Here is a 7,401-nt window from a genome sequence, read left to right on the forward strand (position 1 = left end):
CACAAGAACTGCTGGAACGAATGTGACTGAGGTAAGCGGGGGAGCTGATAAACCACAGAGGAGCAATTTTGACAACAATAATCTAGAGACTTGGGGATAGATTATGCAGACCAGCTAACAACCTTGGAGGATTAGAATATATATGAATAATGAAAAGTAAGACAGTGGAAGGAAGAAATGAAACCTTTCAATTATTAGGGAAGAGATCAAGAAAAGAATCAGCTGATCACACAAACAATCTGCCCTGTCCTCTTTCCTTACCTCTGTTACCTATCCATGGTGACCACCTGGGCAAAACCCCAGGCCCTTGACTGCTCTTCAGTACCTGTCAGGACCTCACACACAACCAGTGGGTGTGAACATGGAAACCAGCTCGACTGGTCGTTCTCTGCTCTCGGATTGCTCTTGTCCTATGCCCACCTTACTGCCTCCTGGGATTACCTTGATGTTTCCCATTGTTACCTGTATGGACCTGGCTCTGCTTCTGGATTTTACTCAGACTTCACTTCCCAGCTGCCTGATGAAAATCTCTACTGGGAGCACCATCTATCCTCAAACTCAGTGCCGCTGAGCTCCACTAACTCCACCCCCAAAACACCTCTCCTCCTCACTCCCTGTTTCTCCAGTTGCCCAGATTTGAAAACAACAACCATCTTTGATTGCCTCATTTGCCTCATTTTCTTTCTCTTCCACAGAATTCAACCAATAACCAAGTTGATACATCTTCCATCTCTAATCCATCACCTTCACATCAGGGCCACAATTCTAGTTTGGACCCTCATTTTCTTTTTCAGTAATTATACTGGATCCTCTTATATCTCATCTGTCTTATTTTTTCCTTCATCTTCGTGCTAGATCATTCTGGAATACCTCTCATTATGCTGCTTCTCTGCATAAAAATGTTCGGTGACTCTCCGTGGCTGAATCAAGTGCATATTCTTCAGTTTGGTTTCAGAGCCCCCAAAGTATGGCCCCTTGTGGGGACACCTGCTGTTTTTCCTTCCCAGAAGCCAGTTCGATTTTTGGTAGGTGTCTTTAAGATTCCTTATGGGGACCCACTCCCCATTCCCTCATCCATGTGGATTGGCTGGCACCGATCCCTCTCCTTGGCTCTAGGAGTGGACATATGACACAGTAATTGGTACAGGGATAGGCAGAAATGACTTAAATCAGACCAGTGAACCTCTATTCTGAGTCTTTTGGCTGAACAGTTGAGAAAAAGAGGCTCATTTTCTGTTGAGACTGCTAGAATTGGTATGGTAAGAGACTGAAGCTGCCAGGAGTTAACAGGTAAAACATGATGATGAAACCAACAGAGAGAAAAGAGGTGACATTTAGAGAGCAAGGTGGGAGTCCCTGGATCCACCTATGACTGAAGCCAGAGCACCCCTTGACTTTCCAGTTGTGGGCCAATTTCTGAGCTTAAAGAATTCTGAACCTAAAGAATTCTGACTAATACAGCTTTCAGCTACCTTTTCAAGCATCTCCTCTTACCCCTCTACAATTATGCCAAACTATCTGCTCTTGTCTCAGAGCCTGATGACTGTATTCATGCTTTGGCTTGTGCGGTTCTTTCAATGTGGAACACAATCTGTAGCCATCTCCACCTGCTCATTCTTTTAAGGTCTCTTTCAGATGTTACTTCCCATCTGGTATCTTCTCTGCCCTCCAGTCGCATAGGTTCTTATCCCCATTTGAATCCCACTCCCCCCAGTGAATCTTGTTTGTCATTAAATATTCAGCATCTTTCACCAGTGGCGCAGAGTAGATGCTCAATAAACTAGTGTGACTTGGATCAAAGAGAAAAGGAAAATGAAGGGCTTTCCATGTAGAAATGAAGCTAACATTTGTTGCAGTGAACTGACTTTAAGTCCTGAGAAAAATAACAGGAAATAGCTTTTCTCCTTCCTACTTCATACCTGGCTTTTGTTTCTTCCAGAAGATAGGTAGGCATTTTCACTGCACTTCCTTAATCATACAAGCAACTGTAAACTGTAATTTTGCAGCATAAAAGCACTTTAAACCTGTGGGAAGCAGCAGTATTTCTGGTTATAGGAAGACATTTTACTTACTTTAACGTTGATTGCTTCCTTTTACATATAGACTTTGTTGTTGTTTGGTTGTTTGTTTTTTTTCTCAAAGTCAATACTGTAGATTTATTTCACTAGCAATGTCAGTATTTCTGAGGCTATTGTATTGTTTTCTTCTTCAGAGTATTGCAAATTCTTTGAGCCTTGTGAGTTTTACCATGACACTATTTGAAAGGAATGTTCAGTTGTATTCAGTGTTTATATAGCACCTGCCAGTTTACCCTCTGAGTGATTTACAGCTCCTCTATGGATGAGGAAAATAATGACACTGCCGTCTGGCAGAAGAGGGGCTCTTTCTATAGATGCTAACTGGAGAGGTTAAACAAGAAAAATCCTTGAGTCTCTTGTCTATGTGGTGTCAAAGACTCCTTTTTTACCCCACAAGTTAAAATAGTTACTTTGATGTCATATAAACACAACCTATAGAATCAGATGTTGAATTCAAAAGGAATCCTAGGACTGAAATCTAGACCTTTTTTCCCTTTATTTCCTCACTGCCATAGGCTACATATACTTGAAGAGCTTCTTTACAGTTAAGCAGAAAAAAAATCTGGGAGGTTGTGTTTGCCTTGGTAAGTAGCTTAGAAAAGGAACTTTATACAGTCTATGCCTTTTTCCAACTTCCTGCACTGGTATTTTTAGTGTATGGGACTTTTATTTTCATGAAAGGCTAAAAGCCAGAAAAGCATGCTGGTCAAGACTGTCCTTAAAAAGGATTCCCCAAAGCCCTATCTTTCTTCTACTGGTCCATTCATCTACTTATTATCTCTGCTTTTACTACTCCTGCTGTTTCCCACCAACTTCTCTCCACTTTCCTCTCTTTTACATGGCTTCTATTTATTGCCCCCTCATTACTCGTGATTATTCATGACTTTGTTGTCTCTCCTTGTGTATTTCACTTCCTTCCCCAAACGAATGGTTCATTCTAACGCCTTAAATTCAGAACTCTTGAGAGAGATCTTTTTAGGCAAAGCTCACCTGTTGGCCCCCTAAAGTGTTTCCAGCCAGTAGGTTTATTGATTGGCTGCCCCTTGTTCATTCACCTGGGACCACATGCAACAGTGAGGCAACTTTTGGGAAGATCACGTCTTAAAAGGGCTGTGGGCATGGCAAACATTCCAAAGCTTGGTCCATCCAGGACAAGCCAGCTCATAATGTATTGCTGACGTATATGGCTATATACGCCTAGAAGAGCATATAAATGATAAAGGAGAGGGAGAATTTCTACATCCTTATGGTATCAGGGGACCTTATCAACACATTTCAGAGAAATATTTAATGGTTACTTTTCAAAGGAGATTTCTTTTTTGAAAGGGTAAAAGAAGGGGGCATGTCACATATTACTATGGATTTATCCCTCTTTGGCTATCTTTACTGTCATTTCTATGGGACATGGGGGAGAAGAAATAAATACAGGTTTTCAGTCAACTTTCTGAACCAAAACCTGGCTTCTGCATTTTGATGGGCTTAGTTCACTTTAACATCATGTGCATCCTTGAAAGCAATATGTTTTCACAAACTAAACATTCTTACTGCTCTGATATTATAGCAGCATCACAGTGAGCAGAAAACTTTAAAAGAGGTGAATTTTAGGAAAGGCAAAGTTCAACCATTCCAGCAGAGAACTGAGTCAATGGACTAATATTTGCCATCACTATCTGGAAGGGACTCATTCCCTGGAAACTTTGCTGTGACTGACCATCAGTGGATTTTTTCCTGATATGCTTTGTGCCTGGTAAAGAAATCAAGAAAACTAATTTCTAGAGGGCTGAATCATATTTTCAGGATGGGCTGAAGTTGGTAAGAAAAATCTAGAAGCTCAGCTTAGGTGGGCCAGCAAGTAGCATTTGTTGTCTGGTTGACAGTCTTTTTTTTTTTTTTTTAAGTCAGCAAGTGATAATGATGGCATCATAACAAAGCCATGGAACAAGACTCGGCAAAATCCTCAAAACAAAAAATCAGTAATGAATTGTGAATGCTTCTTTTCTTCATCTTTTATTGACATTTTTCTTTTCCTCAATGGTGTGACAGGCTGTACCATATCATCTACACTTGCTCAGTTGGTCTTTGCTCTAAAAGATGGCACATTTATCAGGCAATTAGCAGAGGGTAAATTTTTAGCCTTTGGTGACAGGGCAGTAATTTAATCTGAGTGAAGATAAATAACCAGTTTGACATTGAAACCTGTGATCTTGCTTCTAATCCTTGGACCTCAACAATTGATAAAATCAAACAGGCCACCAGAAGGACTGACTTACTTACCTGCTTAGATATTTACTTACTGACTAATTTCTGTTGTATGTTCAGTATTACGGTGTGTTTTAGCAATAGGGGGTGGGGTGGGATCAGCAATCAAAAAGTAGAAACCCCGTTTATTAACTGGGAATCTAACTGGGTAGAGAAAATACATGTGAAGCAAATTGTAAGGTAGAATGCCGGTGGTTCTCCATCTTAACTCTACATTGTAATCACTTGGGGAGCTTTAAAAATTACTGGTGCTGAGTCCTACCTCCAGAGAACCGGATCATACAATGTACTCGATAGTCCAGTGAAGACTGTAAGTCCCAGTGTTTGGTTCTTGACACTGGGGGCACATCTAGAATCATCTGGAGGACTTTAAAAAGTCCTTGCTCGCAGCTCAAAAACATCAGAATCTCTAGGGATGGGACCTCGCCTCCAGTATCTCTTAAAGCTGTCTAGGGTTGACAACCATATCCTTAGAGAAATTCATAGCAAAGGAAGGGAAATAATGTCTGGTACAGTCAAGAAGATCCCACAGACAAGAGCAAAGGATATTTTGACACAAAAGAAGGTGGCGTACTTTCATGTGAGGGAAAGCATGGGTAAAGGCGCAGAGCTTGAACTGAGGCTGGTGGAGGCTCAGTTGGAACACAAGCTGGACAACAGTAGGATGCTCTGCAAACACATTTGGAGAGACAAGGTAAACTGAAATCAGGATTTAAAAGTCAGGCTGCGACACTTATTAGAATGGCAAAGATCCAAAACACCGGCAACACCAAATGCTGGCAAAGATGTGAAGCAATAGGAGCTCTCATTGATTGCTGGTGGGAACGCAAAAAGGAACAGCCACTTCGGAAGATAAACTGGCAGTTTCTTACAAAATTAAACGTATTCTTACCGTACAATCCAGCAATCTCACTCCTTGGGATTTACCCAAATGAGATGAAAACTGTGTCCACACAAAAACCTGCACGTGAGTGTTTATTGCAGCTTTATTTATAATTGCTGAAACCTGGAAGCAAATAAGAATCCCTTCAGTAGGTGTACAGATAAATAAACTTTGGCACATCCAGACAACGGGTTATTATTGAGTGCTAAAGAGAATGAAAAGCCATGGAGCATCTTAAATGTATATTACTAAGTGAAAAAAGCCAATCTGAAATGGCTGTGTAATGTATGATTCCAACTGTATGACATTCTGGAAAAGGCAAAACTGTGGAGATAGCAAAAGGATCAGTGGTTGCCAGGGATTGGAGAGGAAAGAGGGATGAACAGGCAGAGCACAGAGGATTTCGGGGAGTGAAATCATTCTGTATGTACTACAATGGTGGATACGTGTCATTGTACATTTGTCAAAACCCAAAGAATATACAACACCTAGAGTGAACCCTAGTGTAAACTATGGACTTTGGGTGATAATGATGTATCAATGTAGGCTCATCAATTTTAACAAATGTACCACTCTAAGTCAGGATGCTGATAATGGGCAGGGAGGGGGGCTATTTGTGTGTGGGGGGAGGAGTATAGGGGAACTCTTTTACTTTCTCCTCATTTTTTTGTGATCCTAAAACTACTCTAAAAAATAGCCTTTTTTTTTTTTTTAATGGAGAAAAAAAGCCAGTATGGGGAATTGAAAGTTTAGACTGGAGGCAGCAGGGTGTTTCTGTATTTCTTGAGCAGGGAATAGTGATGAGAGCAATGTTTTAAGAAGAACACCTTGGCCACAATGTATGGAGTGGATCACACAGCAAGGGGCTGTGGCAACAATACAGATGCTAGATGAGGAGAGAGGGTTGAAGACTGACGATCTGAGACTCAACGTGGAGGAAACCTTGGTGACTGACATCCCATCTTGAGTCCTATGACTCTCTTTTCACTATTCTGATAAATCAAAGCAGTGTTTGAAGCTATCTAAAAGGGAAAGGGAAAGTATGAAAAAAGAGTTGAAATGTGCACTATGTTCTGAAAATCTGTTTTTCAGAGTGACGCTAGAAGGCAGCATATGGGAAGCACTTGAGTACATTAAAAAACCACCATGTGAATTATTTTAAAAATCTAATTTGCAAAGGCCATTGGCATTGCTTGGGTGCATTTGTAAATCAGGCAGTCGCTTAAGTCATCTTGAGCAGCTAAAGCTATAATTTCCATGAAAAGGCTCAAAATATTAAAACATTAATTGAAAAAGAGCACTTTGAAAATCCTGTTTGCAGAGTTCATTCAGCTGGGCAGGATAGGGTCAGGCCAATTTTTCATCTGCAGTATAGGCTAAGCCTTTTTGCATGATTGCCCTGGAAAACAAATCCTTCATATGGTAAATGAATGACTCCTTGGTCTATTTGCTTTATTAAAGGCTATTGCAGTCCTTTTTATTTATTATGCTCTCAGTTTCTACTAAACTCTCAAACTTGAATGTAAAATGTCCTGTGTTATTTAATCTACAAGCTATTGTTTACTCCCTCATCTTATGAAGCCAGGGCTGGCAGACTCAGCTTTTATTATAATAGCTGTAAAGTGTCTGTGGCATCTGTGACGAGAATCAGCCTAGCAGGACAGGGTTCTGCTGTTCCCTGCTCTTCTCCTGCAGGCTGGCAATTCGGGGTAGTGGGCGCAGATGCTCCCCCAAGCACTCCCTCCCATCCCCCAATGTCTACTGCCAAACCTTAGATCACCTTTACAGAACAGAGGGCGACTCAATGTCAGCAACTCACACATGCTAATCTTTCCTCTGAGGCAGCTGACAAAAACTCTGCTGGGAACAGAAGAGTGACTCTGGGCTCCCTCTCTGAAGGTCTTTGCTGATTTCAAGGTCAGGTAGGTAACGCACATGGTGTCTTATCTAGAGTAGACACTACAGAGTCTGGAAGGAAATAGAGAAGGAAGAGGAAAACTGATGTGCCTACTCTGCTGCAGGTACTTTACATTAGCACATTTTATTCTCCTTCCATCTTATGAGAGAAGGCACATTATTTACCTCATTTTATAGGTTAAAAAAAAAAGAAAGCATCGGGAAATAAAATCACCCGCAGGCAGGGATGCAGATAAGAAGTTATCAGCAAGTGTCAGAGCTGGG

The sequence above is a fragment of the Lipotes vexillifer genome, unplaced genomic scaffold (assembly GCF_000442215.2).
Source record: "Lipotes vexillifer unplaced genomic scaffold, Lipotes_vexillifer_v1.1 scaffold1028, whole genome shotgun sequence".
NCBI classification, from domain to species: Eukaryota; Metazoa; Chordata; class Mammalia; order Artiodactyla; family Lipotidae; genus Lipotes; species Lipotes vexillifer.